The sequence below is a fragment of the Salvelinus namaycush genome, chromosome 16 (assembly GCF_016432855.1).
Source record: "Salvelinus namaycush isolate Seneca chromosome 16, SaNama_1.0, whole genome shotgun sequence".
Classification (NCBI taxonomy): domain Eukaryota; kingdom Metazoa; phylum Chordata; class Actinopteri; order Salmoniformes; family Salmonidae; genus Salvelinus; species Salvelinus namaycush.
The window spans coordinates 7,877,014-7,895,140 of NC_052322.1; the positions used below are offsets into that span (position 1 = coordinate 7,877,014).

General features: G+C 41.2%; 1 pseudogene; it reads right to left on the bottom strand.

Annotated features, from left to right (window-relative positions):
* Window positions 1-4,803: 4,803 nt before the first annotated feature.
* Window positions 4,804-6,960, bottom strand: LOC120060872 (annotated as a pseudogene).
* Between the last annotated feature and the right edge of the window lie 11,167 nt (window positions 6,961-18,127).

An 18,127-nucleotide genomic window follows, 5' to 3' on the forward strand; every position in this document is an offset into this window, starting at 1 on the left:
GCCATGTTTTTCAACTTTGCTGTTTCACAAAAGTTCTGAACCTAAATGCATTTTATGGACACAGTATATTTTCATTTGTTTTCATGTTATCCAGATACTCATCTTTGGCCAGTGACTGTCGACAGGTGCGTTGCACTTGGTTTTGGGTGCATAGTGCACAGCAAATTAAATCAGATGGCATCAACTGTGAATAACTGTTCAATGTTGAGTTTGATTTGCCCTTTCGTGATCCATGTAATTTAAGTTGATGGGAACTTTATGTTCAAACGTTTTGATTGTAATGCCAATTTTAAGAATCAATCAGTGAACTTCAAAGACTACAACAGTTTATTCAATGTGAATCATTCTAGCTGACTCATGATAGTGAATGCAATGAAAGGTCCTATTTTGCAATGATACGCGCTCTCCATGATGCTGAAATGCACCACGAGCCTATGTGCATTGGCACTCCACAATGTTCAACGCTCCACGCTGTCCTCTTGGCAATGTAGGCCTACTCTTGGGCTACTCGTCCACAAGATGGTGCTAGTCCAATTTCACTCATCAGCATTCCATTTAGTTGGGTGATTGATTTTAAGAAAGGTATTGTTGAACATCAATTAAAAATGAAAACACCAAAGGTCCTCATCATCCTCTGTTCGCTATGCTGCAGGTCTGTAGGCCATATTTCTGCTGATGTTGGTGTTCTTCTCGTTTGTTGAAATATTCTAAGTCTAAAAATAAAAAAAATATCAAATGAGATTAGGGTCACAGGTCGTTGGCGGTGCCCAAAGATGTGTGCGTATTTGGTCACCTTTGGCACTACAAGGTGAATGGCAAGATGTCCATTGGATTACATTTTGGGGGGCTTTTTTCTATGGTAGCCAGTGGTGACCTGTCATTCAGGACTTAGCAAAAAAAATGTGTTGCCTGTTTTTGCATGTTATTTTGGCATTAATACTTGTCACACATCAGTTTGCAAACAATGTAAAAAATAAACATTTAGTTAATAAAGCTGCATACAAACATGGTCTCTTTTTTGCTTTCTTGAGTAAGGCAGCTCCAAAATGCAGGTGTTTCAACTTAGCTCCATGCTTTCTGTGGTGGAGGGTCAGACAGCAGAAAATATACAGCGTAGGGGTTGGTAATGTTCTGTAGTTGTGCCGTGATTGGCTCAGTGTTCTGTCACCCATGAGAACACATCACTGCAAAATCTACAGGGAGAGCTAGAAAGTTCAAGCCCCTTGGGTTCTGCCATAGATTTACATTAAGTGCCCATCCAAGAAGGCATAAAGGTCATTGGCCACATAAAATGACAAAATCATGTTATATCTACCATAGCTTTAATGGCTGACCATGTCAACATCATACTTTCAAAATCTTAGCAAGCTAGACACGCGAGTATGATGACATGGTCAGTCAAATCAAAGCCACGGTAGATATAACGTGATTTTGTAAATGTATCTGTGGCCAATGACCTTGAGCCTTCTTGGATGGGCACTTCTAATGTAAGTCTATGGTATCATCATCATGAATCATGTCGACTGGCAAATCCTTTTCAATCCTTGTCATATGAAGAGAAAATTATAGATATAACGTATCAGTGCTCATTGGCCAGTGGACATAAACATTACACAAGTTGGAAATCTCAAATTCAACAATGAGTGGTTTGGAAGGAATCAGTGGTTAACTTAAAACATTGCAAAGAAATCACTTTTGCTTCCCCTGCCTGCTATTTGGTGGCGAGGGTGTGTGGTCCAAGTCTGGGTTTAAGTGTCTCTTTTTTCCAAGCTTAATAGGATAAACATTCACACGCAACACCATGGGCCAGAAAAGGTTGAATACATTGGCCATGCTGTTAGTCCAACATGACTCCCGCCGCATTCAAAACAACTACAAACTTGGAACTGAATAATATCAGACTACAGTGAGTTGAAGACAACTGGGAACTCGAGGGGGAAAAAACAATCTATGGTCATCCAACTCAAAATTCCAATTTGGGAACTCGGGCCTCTTTCTAGAGCTCTGACCCAAAGATCACTGATGTCATGATTTGACCTTGTTTTTTTCAGTTCCCAGTTGTCTTGAAAGCACCATAAATCCAGAGAATGCCAGACTTTGATGACAAAGTTTCATGACAAAATTTGCCCACAAGAAGGACTGCCGTGCCACCTTCCTGTTCAAGTGAGCACAGCACATCAGTGAGTCCAAAAATGTCTTGTAAGCTGCTGCATAAATGATGTAACATGCCAGGGAGATACAGAGCATTCGTAAAGTATTACAGACCCCTTGACTTTTTTCACATTTTGTTATGTTACAGCCTTACATGCTGACCAAACTGCTCGTGCGCATGTTGATTTTGTACCCCCAAACCATACACTGATCGCAGGTTGAAATATCAAAACAAACTCTGAACCAATTATACTAATTTGGGGACAGCTCAAAAAGCATTAAACATTTATGGCAATTTAGCTAGCTAGCTTTCTGTTACTAGCTAATTTCTACACTGACAATTAATCCACAGATAAAACGATAAACCAAATTAGTTTCTTGTCATCTCTCCTCCCTTCAGGCTTATTTTTCTTCTTTGGACTTTATATGGCGGTTGGCAACCAACTTTACGGTGCATTACCATCACCAACTGGAGTGTGGACGTCAGTTCATCTTTCAATCACCCATGTGGGTATATGCTCCAAAAAAATGGAGGATATGGCACGTGTGTGTATATGCTCCTAAAAACCAATGAGCAGATTTGAGAGGCAGGACATTCAGCACGTTGAGCGTCACAAATAGAATTAAGTTCTATTTTAGCGCCTGGCCACGCAGACGCTCGCGAGCAATTTGGTTGCAATGATTGAATAACATGTATGTGTACATTTATTTTGCAACGCTCGCGCACGCGACGTGTCCTGTCTGGTCAGCATGTTATTTTAAAATTGATTACATTCGTTTTTTCCCCTCTCCATGCTACACACAACACCCCATAATGACAAAGTGAAAACAGGGTTGTAGAAATTTTTGCAAATGTATTAATGTGCTGCAGAGATGGTTTTCCTTCTGGAAGGTTCACCCATCTCCACAGAGGAACTCTGGAGCGATGTCAGAGTAAACATCGGATTCTTGGTCACCTCCCCGACCAAGGCCCTTCTCCCCCGATTTCTCAGTTTGGCCGGGCGGCCAGCTCTAGGAAGAGTCTTGGTGGTTCCAAAATTCTTCCATTTAAGAATGATGGAAGCCATTGTGTTTTGGGGGACCTTCAATGCTGCAGAAATGTTTTGGAACCTCGACACAATCCTGTCTCGGAGCTCTACGGACAATTCCTTCGACCTCATGGCTTGGTTTTTGCTCTGACGTGCAATGTCAACTGTGAGACCGTATATAGACAGGTGTGTGCCTTTCCAAATCATATCCAATCAATTGAATTTACCACAGGTGGACTCCAATCAAGTTGTAGAAACATCTCAAGGATGATCAATGAAAACAGGATGCACCTGAGCTCAATTTCGATTCTCAAAGCAAAGGCTCTGAATACTTATGTAAGGTATTTCAGTAAAAAAAATATTTTATCAATTTTAGAATAAGTCTAACAAAATGTAGAAAAAGTCAAGGGGTCTGAACACTTTCCAAATGCACTGTATGTATACTGTAGCTAAGAAAGTAATGCTAAGTGTATGTTGTGTAGTAAGCTGTTAGTAGCCTATGTGCCTCATCCTAATAATTCGGTCCCTTTCCCCCTCATAACTTAGCCTACTGTTCTGACTTGGTGGTGCACATGTAGCCTATAGCCTGTTTTAAAGAAATGTCATCATTGAATATTGTAAGAGCTTTCATTGTCTGCTTATTTGCCCCCTTTATTTATCCTACATTTCTGACTTGGTGTACAGGGAGAATACTGTAAGAACGGCCCATGTTCAGAATTCTGTACCTGTACATTTCAAAAGTTCTGAACAAATAGTTTTATTGACTACGTCCGTCTTAGCTCACTTATTAATGTCTTTAATTAGTGAGTTAAGTCAAAATGTCAAATTACGGATTGCCTCTTATCCGCTCATCATTCCCTTATGCCATAATTTGTACATCTCAATCGTCAGTAGAAACCACATTTGTTCAAGCAAGTCAGCCATATCAGCTATGTTTTTTTTTAAAGGTAGTAAATGAGGCTGAATGAACTTTTTCGTTGCCAGACAAGACTACGCTGATAGCCAGGTGGAGCAGTGGTAAGGATTCACTCCATGGTGCTGAAAAGAAAGCTCTGCTGTTGGGACAGCTTTATGTAGGCCCTAACAGTTTGTGGGCATCGTTTGTCAACGTTATAGTGCAATTAATGTGTTGTGTTGTGTAGTGGCTTTGCTGGCATGCATAAAATAAAATTGTTGAGTTTGCCCCACCTAGATTTACATGCTGAAATAGCCACTGATGGTAGCCTACTTACATAAATCGATGTGTGTGTGGGTGAGTGACTGGATGAATGTGTGCTGGGGCTCAATGACTCAATTTAGAGTTTGATAATCAATTCACCTAGACATGTTTCCATGCAAGTGACACAAATGTTTAACTTGCGACTTTAATGTAACAATGAATGAATATTTTTGTCAAACAAGCATGTTGTAATAAATAATATTTTAACACACAAAATAATTGGTTTGTCACAGGTAAGTCCTTCACACAGAATGCATTTAAACATGACTGACACAAGCAGGTATTGGCCTTTACAGATATAGAACCTGCCGCAACAATGTGCTACCAGGTAAGCAGTAGGCTATTAGGCAGCACACATACGGATAATTGTGAGAATTCAAGTGAATCTGCGGAAGTTTGTTTTTTCTATAGACCAAAGTCGTCATATGAACTAGGCTCCTCATCTGAACGAACGGATCATTTGTAATGACGACGTAAAAAGCCACCCTATCTCTCCGATTGTCCCACTTCAAGTTCTTCAACTTCGGCCGATTCCTTCGCATGAAACCTCCATATCGCTTTTGTAACTCCAATCGACTACCTTGCTCACGTCTTTTTGTCTTTGGACCAAATGTGCATAAAAACCCTCTGTAATGTTTGACCTTGTTTATTGCTGAGTCATCATCATTGTACACCCCCATCTCGTTCTCAGAATCAACATCTCCGCCCTCATCTTCCTCCAAAAACTCAGAGGTCTTTCTCCATATCCTTGTATTTCTTAGGGAACGCCTTACGCTCCTTTATAAACACAATTTTCGAGCCACGGCGAGGTCAACCATTTGTTTTTGTCAATTTGTTTTAAATGAATCCACTGTAACGCTTGACCACGTTCACTGCACGGGACTGTAGAGTCTTCCCGCATGTATTTAACTCAGTGGTGGTCAGTAGAGTTCCCTCCCATTCCAAGGCACAAGTCTGGAAGGGAAATGCAAAGATGAGTGAGCAAAAATCAGCCAGTTAACTAACCACATTATGAGAAGCCAAGAAAAGAAAAGAGAAGGGTGAAAAAACGTTGCATATATTTACACACACTCAGTTGTATAGCTTTGTTTATTACAGAACATATTTAATTTCAGTTTAAATCATATTAATTTGTTCCCCAGGCTTCTGTCGAGCATATAGGGAAAATGGCAAGTTTGTCTTTAGACTATTCCCACTGGGCACACACTGGTTGAAATAATGTTGTTTGAATGTAATTTGTCAATGTATTGTGATGTGGAATCAACTTGGAAAATACTGGATATGGATATGAAAAAAGTTATCAACCAGTACTGTTTTCATCTCATTTCCACCTGCGTTGTAAACATTGAAATTAGGGTAAAACGTACATTTTTCTCACCAAAGCCCCATATACTACCCACCACTGCGACCTGTATGCTCTCATTGGCTGGCCCTCACTACATAATCGTCGCCAAACCCACTGGCTCCAGGTCATCTATAAATCTTTGCTATGTAAAGCTCCGCCTTATCTCAGCTCACTAGTCACCATAGCAACACCCACCCATAGCACGCACACCAGCAGGTATATTTCACTGGTCATCCCCAAAGCCAACACTTCCTTTGGCCTCCTTTCCTTCCAGTTCTCTGCTGCCAATAACTGGAAGGAATTGCAAAAATCACTGAAGCTGGAGTCTTATTTCTACCTCTGTAACTTTAAGCATCAGCTGTCAGAGCAGCTTACTGATCACTGTACCTGTACACAGCCAATCTGTAAATAGCACACCCAACTACCTCATCCCCATATTATTACTCACCCTCTTGCTCTTTTGCACCCCAGTATCTCTACTTGCACGTTATCATCTGCACATCTATCACTCCAGTGTTAATGCTAAATTGTAATTATTTCACCTCTATGGCCTATTTATTGCCTACCTCCCTACTCTTCTACATTTGCACACACTGTACATAGATTTTTTTCAATTGTGTTATTGACTGTACATTTGTTTATGTGTCGCACTGCTTTGCTTTATCTTGGCCGGGTCGCAGTTGTAAATGAGAACTGGATCTCAACTGGTTAAATAAAGGTGAAATAAAAATAAATAAATACATTGACTTCACCTGACTAATAGGTTGTTACATCAATTGAATTGCAACATAATCATCAGAACTACATTGGGTATAGGTTAAATTGCATTGAAAATTCCACATAGAAAAGTAAAAAATGTTTTCATCCTATATTCAATTGGTTGAAATTGTTGAATTTTAGATTTGATCAATGTTGATAGTAAAATGGTATTTTTGAATCAACATCATGCTATCAAAAGCACTGCAACACAGTACAGAGGAGCCACTACAGCCTGGGGTTCGATCAAATTGGCCCAACGCTGTGCGGGGTAGGGGAGGGTTTGGCCGGTAGGGCTTTCCTTGGCTTATTGTGCTCTAGCAACTCCTTGTGACATAGCCAGGCGCCTGCAAGCTGACGCCGGTCGTCAGTCGGAACAGTGTTTCCTCCGACACATTGGTGCGGCTGACATCCGTGATAAGAAGTAAGCGGCCAAGCGGGTCATGTTTCAGAGGACACATGACTCAACCATTGCCTCTCCCGGGCCCATTAAGGTGTTACAAAGATGAGCCAAGGAACCAAATTTAGGGAGAAAACAGGGTCAAAATAAATATTTGTGGCCATACCACCCTGAACACACCTGTTCAGCGTCCCGGAGTCGCCTCTTCACTGTTGAAGTTGAGACTGGTGTTTTGCGGGTACTATTTAATGAAGCTGCCAGTTGAGGACTTGTGAGGCAACACAGCGTTGTACGATATCTTCATTTCTCAGAACAAGAATAGACTGACGAGTTTCAGAAGAAAGTTCTTTGTTTCTGGCCATTTTGAGTCTGTAATCGAACCCACAAATGCTGATACTCCAGATACTCAACAATTCTAAAAGCCAGTTTTATTGCTTCTTTAATCAGCACTACAGTTTTCAGCTGTGCTAACATAATTACAAAAGGATTTTCTAATGATCAATTAGCCTTTTAAAATTATAAACTTGGATTAGCTAACACAACGTGCCATTGGAACACAGGAGTGATGGTTGCTGATAATGGGCCTCTGTACACCTATGTAGATATTCCATTAAGAATCAGCTGTTTCCAACTACAGTAGTCATTTACAACATTTACAATGTATTTCTGATAAATTTGATGTTATTTTAAATGGACAAAAAAATTGCATTTCTTTCAAAAATAAGGACATTTCTAAGTGACCCCAAACTTTTCAACGGTAGTGCACACCAATTCTTCGTCATGCCTCATCTGAGCAAGATCAGATGGTGACAAAGGTCTCAGCAGGGTCAGGCAACCAGGGAAGACCAGTCTGTGACCACGACGAGGTGAACTTTTGCAGATACAACACTTTATTATCTCTGTGTAGAAAACACTGGACAAGCCAGAAGCTTCATAGATTGAAACTATTTTAAGGCAGTCTGACAAACCTAAAGTTGATTTCCAAACTGTATCAAGTGGTGATAGAGGCTTTTCCCGATGACACAAAACATGTCAAACAAAAATGTGAGGAAGACCTGAGAAACGCTATTGATGATGATGATGAATGAGTACAGATATGTTAGAATGCCCAGTCATGTTCATATCCTCTCAGACATAAATGACTGCAGTTTAAGACCATCCATAGAACATTCCATATGCCAGTGAAACTGAATATCATGCACTCAGACATGTATAAGTCCTCTGCTGGAGTTGTAAAAAACACAAACAGGGACATATTTGCTCATGTTCTGGTCTTGTGAAAGCTGGCTGAATTTTGGCAAAGAGTATGTTCTTTTACTTCAGAATTTCTCCCTTCTCCTTGTTTTTGTTTGCTTGGAAATGTTGATACTGGAGATTGTTATCAGAGGGAACTGTGTAACCTAGCATTTATAGCGGCTAAAATTAAGGCAGTTTATACAATTTTTTAAAACGTTACGATACATTCACAGATTTCATAACCCACTGTGTGCCCTCAGTCCCCTACTCCACCACTACCACATATCTACAGTACTAAATCCATGTGTATGTATAGTGCGTATGTTAACACATGCGTGTGTTTGTGAATGCATGTGTCTGTGCCAATGTTTGTGTTGCTTCACAGTCCCCGCTGTTCCATAAGGTGTTTTTTAAATCTAATTTTACTGCTTGCGTCAGTTACTTGACGTGGAATAGAGTTCCCTGTAGTCATGGCTCTATGTAGTACTGTGTGCCTCCCATAGTCTGTTCTGGACTTGGGGACTGTGAAGAGACCTCTTGTGGCATGTCTTGTGGAGTATGCATGGGTGTCGGAGCTGTGTGCCAGTAGTTTAGACAGACAGCTCGGTGCATTCAACATGTCAAAACCTCTCATAAATAAAAGTAGTGGTGAAGTCAATCTCTCCTCCACTTTCAGCCAGGAGAGATTAACATGCATATTATTAATATTAGCTTTCTGTGTACATCCAAGGGCCAGCCGTGCTGCCCTGTTCTGAGCCAATTGCAATTTTCCTAAGTCCTTTTTTGTGGCACCTGACCACACGACTGAACAGTAGTCAAGGTGCGACAAAACTAGGGCCTGTAGGACCTGTCTTGTTGATAGTGTTGTTAAGAAGGCTGAGCATCGCTTTATTATAGACAGACTTCTCCCCATCTTAGCTACAGTTGAAGTCAGAAGTTTACATACACTTATGTTGGAGTCCTTAAAACTCGTTTTCAACCACTCCACAAATTTCTTGTTTACAAACTCTATTTTTGGCAAGTCGGTTAGGACATCTACTTTGTGCATGACATAAGTCATTTTTACAATAATTGTTAACAGACAGATTATTTCACTTATAATTCAATGTATCCCAATTCCAGTGGGTCAGAAGTTTACATACACTAAGTTGACTGTGCCTTTAAACAGCTTGGACAATTCCAGAAAATGATGTCATGGCTTTAGAAGCTTCTGATAGGCTAATTGACATCATTTGAGTCAATTGGAGGTTTACCTGTGGCTGTATTTCAAGGCCTAAAAATTGTATGGTTGAGAGGGATGAGGCAAAAGGTATGGCAATTAAGTCTGGCAGCACAACAGATTGGCAAACGTACTGCAAATTAAGAAATCATGTGACTAAATAAAATGTAAGTACACTATGAAACAAAGATAAATTATATAAAGAATGATAGTAAAAAGCTTTGGGGCATCTTAAATTATATTTTGGGAAAAAAAGCCAACTCGGCTCCTTCATTTATTGAATCAGATGGCTCATTCATCACAAAGCCCACTGATGTTGTAAACTACTTTAATGACTTCTTCATTGGCAAGATAAGCAAACTTAGGGATGTCATGCCAGCAACAAATGATGACACTACACATTCAAGTCTATCGGACCAAATTATGAAAGACAAGAATTGTACTTTTGAAATCCGTAAAGTCAGTGTGGAAGAGGTGAAAAAATTATTGTTGACTGTCAACAATGACAAGCCACCGGGGTCTGACAATTTGGGTGGAAAATTACTGAGGATAATAGCGGACGATATTGGCACTCCTATTTGGGAAGCTAAAGTCATTCCGCTACCCAAGAATAGTAAAGCACCTTTTACTGGCTCAAATAGCTGACCAATCAGCCTGTTACCAACCCTTAGTAAACTTCTGGAAAAAATGGTGTTTGACCAGAAACAATGCTATTTCACAGTAAACAGATTGACAGCAGAATTTCAGCATGCTTATAGTGAAGGACACTCAACAAGCATAGCACTTACACAAATGACTGATGATTGGCTGAGAGAAATGGATGATAAAATGATTGTGGGGGCTGTCTTGTTAGATTTCAGTGCAGCTGTTGACATTATCGACCATAGTCTACTGCTGGAAAAATGTATGTGTTATGGCTTTACATCCCCTGCTGTAATGTGGATAAAGAGTTACTTGTCTAAAATAACACAGAGGGTGTTCTTTAATGGAAGCATCTCAAATATAATCCAGTTAGAATCATGAATTCCCCAGTGTAGCTGTTTAGGCCCCTTGCTTTTTTCAATTTTTACTAACGACATTCCACTGACTTTGGGTAAAGCCAGAATTTCAATGTATGCAGATGACTCAGCACTATACACGTCAGCTACTACAGCGACTGAAATGACTGCAACACTCAACAAAGAGCTGCAGTTAGTTTCAGAGTGGGTGGCAAAGAATAAGTTAGCCCGAAATATTTCTAAAACTAAAAGCATTGTATTTCGAACAAAACACTCACTAAACCTTAAATCTCAACTAAATCTTGTAATAAATAATGTGGAAATTGAGCAAGTTGAGATGACTAAACTGCTTGGAGTAACCCTAGATTGTAAACTGTCATGGTCAAAACATATTGATGCAGTAGTACAGCTGAAGTCAGAAGTTTACATACACCTTAGCCAAATACATTTCAACTCAGTTTTTCACAATTCCTGACATTTAATCCTAGTAAAAATTCTCTGTCTTAGGTCAGTTAGGATCACCAATTTATTTTAAGAATGTGAAATGTCAGAATAATAGTAGAGAATGATTTATTTCAGCTTTTATTTTTTTCATCACATTCCCAGTGGATCAGAAGTTTGCATACACTCAATTAGTATTTGGTAGCATTGCCTTTAAATTGTTTAACTTGGGTCAAACGTTTCGGGTAGCCTTCCACAAGCTTCCCACAATCATTTTGGTTAATTTTGGCCCATTCCTCCTGACATGGCTGGTGTAACTGAGTCAGGTCTGTAGGCCTCCTTGCTCGCACATGCTTTTTCAGTTCAGCCCACAAATTTTCTAGAGTTTTGAGGTCAGGGCTGTGTGATGGCCACTCCAAAACCTTGACTTTGTTGTCCTTAAGCCATTTTGGCACAACTTTGGAAGTATGCTTGGGGTCATTGTCCATTTGGAAGACCCATTTGCGACCAACATTTAACTTCCTGACTGATGTCTTGAGATGTTGCTTCAATATATCCACATAACTTTCCTTCCTCATGATGGCATCTATTTTGTGACGTGCACCAGTCCCTCCTGCAGCAAAGCACCCCCACAACATGATGCTGCCACTCCCATGCTTCACGGTTGGGGTGGTGTTCTTCGGCTTGCAAGACTCCCCCTTTTTCCTCCAAACATAACGATGGTCATTATGGCTAAACAGTTCTATTTTTGTTTCATCAGACCAGAGGACATTTCTCCAAAATGTACGATCTTTGTCCCCATGTGCAGTTACAAACCGTAGTCTGGCTTTTTCATGGCAGTTTTGGAGCAGTGCCTTCTTCCTTGCTGAGTGGCCTTTCAGGTTATGTCGATATAGGGCTCGTTTTACTATGGATATAGATACTTTTGTACCTATTTCCTCCAGCATCTTCACAAGGTCCTTTGCTGTTGTTCTGGGATTGATTTGCACTTTTCACACCAAAGTACGTTCATCTCTAGATACAGAATGCGTCTCCTTCCTGAGCGGTATGACGGCTGCGTGGTCCCATGGTGTTTATACTTGCGTACAATTGTTTGTACAGGTGAACGGGGTACCTTGAGGCGTTTGGAAATTGCTCCCAAGCATGAACCAGACTTGTGGAGGTCTACAATTTTTTCTCTGAGGTCTTGGCTGATTTATTTTGATTTTCCCATGATGTCAAGCAAAGAGGCACTGAGTTTGACAGTATTACCAATTGACTCAAATGATGTCAATTAGCCTATCAGAAGCTGCTAAAGCCATGACATAATTTTCTGGAATTTTCCAAGCTGTTTAAAGGCACAGGCAACTTAGTGTATGTAAACTTCTGACCCACTGGAATAGTGATACCATGAATTATAAGTGAAATAATCTGTCTGTAAACAATTGTTGGAAAAATTACTTATGTCATGCACAAAGTAGATATCCTAACCGACTTGCTAAAACTATAGTTTGTTAACAAGAAATTTGTGGAGTGGTTGAAAAAACGAGTTTTAATGACTCCAACATAAGTGTATGTTCCGACTTCAACTGTACATTCCTCAAAGGGACATAACTAAACATAGCATAATATAGGTAACCAATATTATCTAATCTCAATCATTTACAGTGATGGTTCATCCATTGAGCTATAGGGGTCATCAGATGTAATGTAGACCTTTACTGCCACCTGCAAGTGCTGTCTGGGAACTTGAATGACAATGAATATTGAAAGGAGAGAGCAATGATATATTCCAATATTTCCCAAAGCTAAAAATACATTTGAAACTTTTAGGCATCTTATGTATCTGGTATGCCAACTTGACTACAGTCATATTCTAGCCAGTGACTGTCTCTATTGAGAGCTAATCATGGTAATTCCCTTTTAAATTATTTTCTCCATTTAAAGGTCAAGGTAATTGGGAACACATGTAAATATCAATGAAATCTGCAAAGCACAGTCTTAAAAAAATATATATTATTTGTATTTTTTTAACATTTTTTGTTTTTTTGTTTATTTTTTACCTTAATTTACCCCTCTCTGCTGGTCACCCTCTTCAGATTTCTACGCACCATATATCTTTCAACTATGCTGTGATGTTTAACATACAATTGAAATCTATCTAATCGAATTCAATTCAAAAATTGTTTTGCTAAGAGTATTAATATATTATAGATTGACTGACAAGGTCTCTCAATCTCCCAACAATGCTATTTTATGGGTTAATTTTAAATTAATGTTATGCTTTTTTCAGCCATTCCAGAAGACCAGAAGCAGCCTACCTGAGGGCAATACCAAAACAAATGGTCTATTGATTCTGTATCCTCACAACAAAATCTGCAGAGCTGCGATGGCTGTATATGCCCCAACTATTCAACATTCTGTTGGTGGCAAGAATTCTGTCCAATAATTTGAGCTGAAAAGCACAAAGTGTTGAATCTTGCATAATTTTATATATCAGCTCACCCTATGCCATGGAATCGGTACATCAAAAATCTCTTCCAGCTATTTTTGCAATCTGTATGGCACAGCTGTCAACATCCTGGTCCTAAAATTAAACTGGTATACTTTCCTATTAATGCAACTTTCATTCCTCTGCCAGTTTTGATCCTTTATATTGGGCAGACAGACCAGTTCCCTGCCTCCTCCCACTGCCACTTGCCTCCTCCATTTTTGGGGTAGTGCTATAAACAATTGGTTGTAATCTTGGATTGAGCAGACCTCATACATTTCCGACAGCTCCATGTAAGACATAACTCTACCATTCAAATTTATAATATAATTTTTTTTGTAATACCCTTCTCAAACATATTTCCCATGAATGCAGGTATTTTATCAACCACTACATTTGAATTCAACCATAATATTGGTTGTAATATTTGTTCTGTCTTTTCTGGGGGATGACATTTAAATTGTAACCAGCTCTGTATTGCCTGTTTGAGAAAGAGAGATACTTTGAACAAGGTTTTATTTTCAATTAACCAAAAATGAGAAGTGGCAATCTGCATGAAGGCAACAACGGATGGGCTTTTCTTAGTAATCTCCTTGAGATCCATTTTCCGTTTAATTAAAACTTTCGCATAAGTGGAGCTTTTCATGAGAGGCTTAGTGCTTTAATATTTAGTAATCTCAGCCCACCCAGTTCATATTCATTATATTGATAGGCACGCTTTTTCTTGTCTGGCTTAGCGTCCCAGATAAAGTGAAATATGTTTTGCTCATATGATTTGAAAAACTAGTCATCAGGGGTAGGCAGCTCCATAAGTGAGTAAGCTCAGATATTACTATTAGTTATTAGTGTAATTTTTCCATAAATAGACAGGTATTTACCTCTCCATGGTTGCAGGATCTGGTCTTTTTTTAATGTTCTATTGAAATTCATTTTGGAGAGCTCATTTATATATTTTGCGATATGAATACCAATACCATATGAATATATGTCTACTTCACCATCAGCCCATTGTATAGGTAAAACTGCAGGATAATGTACAAGTTCTGTCTTTTAAAGATCCAATACGTAATATTGTACACTAATTGGGTTTTAGTCCAGAGAGGCCAGAAAAGTTATTTAGATCTTCAATGAGAAATAATTGGTCGTCCAATTATATTCCTGCTGACCACAGTGGCCTCTCCTAAGCCCCGCTGAATATCCCTTTTGATTGCAGTTGCAGAAAACCCTGCACTGACCAATAGGCGATGACAATGGCCCAGCTGCCAGACAACATGCCCAGTAAGCTCTTTGTTTATGTGTTTGGTATGCACTCTATGGCATGCCAGGAGGGTACAACGACACAGACTGAACACATTCTCCTGCCAGATCCATCAGTTTGTTGATTGGCAAACCTGATAACCACATTCTAGACACTTTTTTTAAGTCACACTTTCAATGTCCATTTGAATGCTGTTAAAAGTTTAGAAGCTGTTACTTGGTTACAGTTGATACTACAATAACAACATCAACAAAACAGGACTATGATATTTTAACAATAATAGCAATAGTAATAATTATATGGCATGTGGATAGCTGAATTTAATTATTATTATTGTTAATTATTACCAACTAGATGATAACTTTACAAAAGTTGTGGGGTTGTGGGGCTTGCTAAAGCTCTTTAAAATCATTTTTGTGGTAGTGGAAAAATGTTAAAAAGTTTGACTTTAATTATATTATTCGAATAGTTAAATCATTTCAAATGCCCATCCCTAGTCTGTAGTTTTGGTCAGTAGTTGTGTGGTTCTGTCACGCCCTGACCTTAGAGATCCTTTTTATGTCTCTATTTTGGTTTGGTCAGGGCGTGAGTTTGGGTGGGCATTCTATGTTTTGTGTTCTATGTGTTGTATTTCTTTGTTGTTTGGCGGGTGTGGTTCTCAATCAGAGGCAGCTGTCTATCGTTGTCTCTGATTGAGAACCATACTTAGGTAGCTCTTGCTCACATGGGTTTTGGTGGGTAGTTGTTTTCTGTTTTGTGTGTCTGCACCAGACAGAACTGTTTCGTTTGTTCTGCTTTGTTCTTTTTTTGTTCTAGTGTTCACCTGTATTAAAAATCATGAACACGTACCACGCTGCACCTTGGTCCTCTTCTTCAAACAGCCGTGACAGAACTACCCACCACCAAAGGACCAAGCAGTGTGGTGTAATGGACTCCTGGACATGGGAGGAAATCCTGGACGGCAAGGGACCCTGGGCACAAACGGGAGAGTATCGCCGTCCTAAAGAGGAGCTGGAGGCAGCTAAGGCGGAGCGGCGACGCTACGAGGAGTTGGCTCGAGAGGCAGCCTCCAGAATTATTTTGGGTGGGGGGCACACAGGGAAATTGGCGGAGTCAGGTCATAGACCTGAGCCAACTCCTCGTGTTTGCCGTGGGGAGAGAGTGACCGGGCAGGCACCGTGTTATGCGGTGAAGCGCAAGGTGTCCCCAGTGCGCACTCATAGCCCGGTGCGCTACATCGCAACTTCTCGCATTGGCCGTGCTAGAGTGGGCATTGAGCCAGGAGGGATGGTGCCGGCTCAGCGCATCTGGCCTCCAGTGCGTCTCCTCGGCCCGGGTTATCCTGCGCCAGCCCTACGCACGGTGTCCCCGGTTCGCCAGCACAGCCCAGTGCGGCCTGTTCCAGCTCCCCGCACTTGCCGGGCTACAGGGGGGATCCAGCCAGAAGGAGTTGTGCTAGCTCTGCGCTCGAGACCGCCAGTGCGCCTCCACGGCCCAGTGTATCCGGTGCCTCGGCCAAGGAAGAGGCCACCTGCATCTCTCCCCAGCCTGGTGAGTCCTGTGCCTGTGCTAAGCCCTAACCCTCCTGCATGTCTCCCCAGCCTGGTGAGTCCTGTGCCTTCTCCCAGAGCCAGGCCTCCTGTGTGTCTCTCCACTCCAGTAATGATCCATGGCAGGAAGCCTCCAGTGGTGTTCCATGGCAGGAAGCCTCCAGTGATGATCCATGGCACGAAGCCTCCAGTGATGATCCATGGCACGAAGCCTCCAGTGATGATCCATGGCACGAAGCCTCCAGTGATGATCCATGGCACGAAGCCTCCAGTGATGATCCATGGCACGAAGCCTCCAGTGATGATCCATGGCACGAAGCCTCCAGTGTTGATCCATGGCAAGAAGCCTCCAGTGGTGATCCATGGCAAGAAGCCTCCAGGGGTGATCCATGGCAAGAAGCCTCCAGAGTCTGCCCTCCTGTCCGGAGCTGCCAGAGTCTGCCCTCCTGTCCGGAGCTGCCAGAGTCTGCCCTCCTGTCCGGAGCTGCCAGAGTCTGCCCTCCTGTCCGGAGCTGCCAGAGTCTGCCCTCCTGTCCGGAGCTGCCAGAGTCTGCCCTCCTGTCCGGAGCTGCCAGAGTCTGCCCTCCTGTCCGGAGCTGCCAGAGTCTGCCCTCCTGTTCGGAACTGCCAGAGTCTGCCCTCCTGTCCGGAGCCCGCGGCGAGGGTCCCCAGTCCGGGGTCGGCGGCGAGGGTTCCCGCTCCAGAGGCGCCACCTAAGTAGGCCAAGCCTAAGGTGGAGCGGGGTCCACGTCCCGCACCAGAGCCGCCACCGCGGATAGATGCCCACCCAGACCCTCCCCTATAGGTTTAGGTTTTGCGGCTGGAGTCCGCACCTTTGGGGGGGGGGGGGGGGGGGTACTGTCACGCCCTGACCTTAGAGATCCTTTTTATGTCTCTATTTTGGTTTGGTCAGGGTGTGAGTTGGGGTGGACATTCTATGTTTTGTGTTCTATGTGTTGTATTTCTTTGTTGTTTGACCAGGTGTGGTTCTCAATCAGAGGCAGCTGCCCATAGAGAGAGCATTGTATTGTGGATTTTGTAGTCTACTTGAGCTGCAAAATTTCCAGAACGATTTTCCATGTTGCTTCCAACATTATAATGCCAAAATGAAATATTTGTTCACAAAAAATATTGTTCTCACATATTAGTAATTACTATTTAACACTGTAAATTACCGGAATTAGTGGTTTTGGGTGGATTTTCCCTTTAAATGATGCTGCTAACCAACAAGCTAGCTACTTAGTGCTGCACACACAATGTTGAATCTTCCAGCAAAAGCTAGCTAGCAAGCTACAGTAGCTAATAGTGCTAATGCTTACATTATTATGAGTTTTCATGAAGCAGCTGTTCTTCTGTCACGAGTCACTGTGGTAGCCTCCCGAGTCAGCTGCTGTGCACAGCTGACCCAATGATACGATTGCAGAGAAACAATCTGATCTACGGATTGATTTGAGATAAGTCAGTTCCTCTTAATTGTGGGGCTGCATGTCTACAACTTCAGGTTAATTTAAACAGAATAAGCAATATTTTTATGTCAGTGAAAGAAGAGCTATAGCCACCTGGCTATGTCAGTAAGCTAGTTAGCTACACAGTTGATCAAATCACTGCACGTCCTCGCACAGAATTTGTGCAGGAGATAGCCACCGGGTTGTGTTTATTTCCACACAATTGCAAACTATTATATAACTGTCACAACATTTGTAATAATTTAGCCTTCTAGCTATTCTGTCTCTTTTAAGAAAAATAACACGAGAGCGCAGTGATAACAAATGAGGAATTATGTTGTTATTTTTTTTAAATTGAGGATGCTCAATTTTAATTTGAATATGAGTTCCATGTCCTACAAGACGGAGGAGTAACGCCATCTGACATGAAACATGATCCACATGTTAAATGTTTAAACAGCCTATAAATGTGTTATAAGTGTTATAATATATTAGGCATATATTAAGATGTTTATTCAATGGTTTAACTCTGAAATTGATTAATGAACTTGTTTTTCTTATTTCATTATTGATTAGGTGCCACGCCCCTCCCAGTCCAATCACATGCCTTG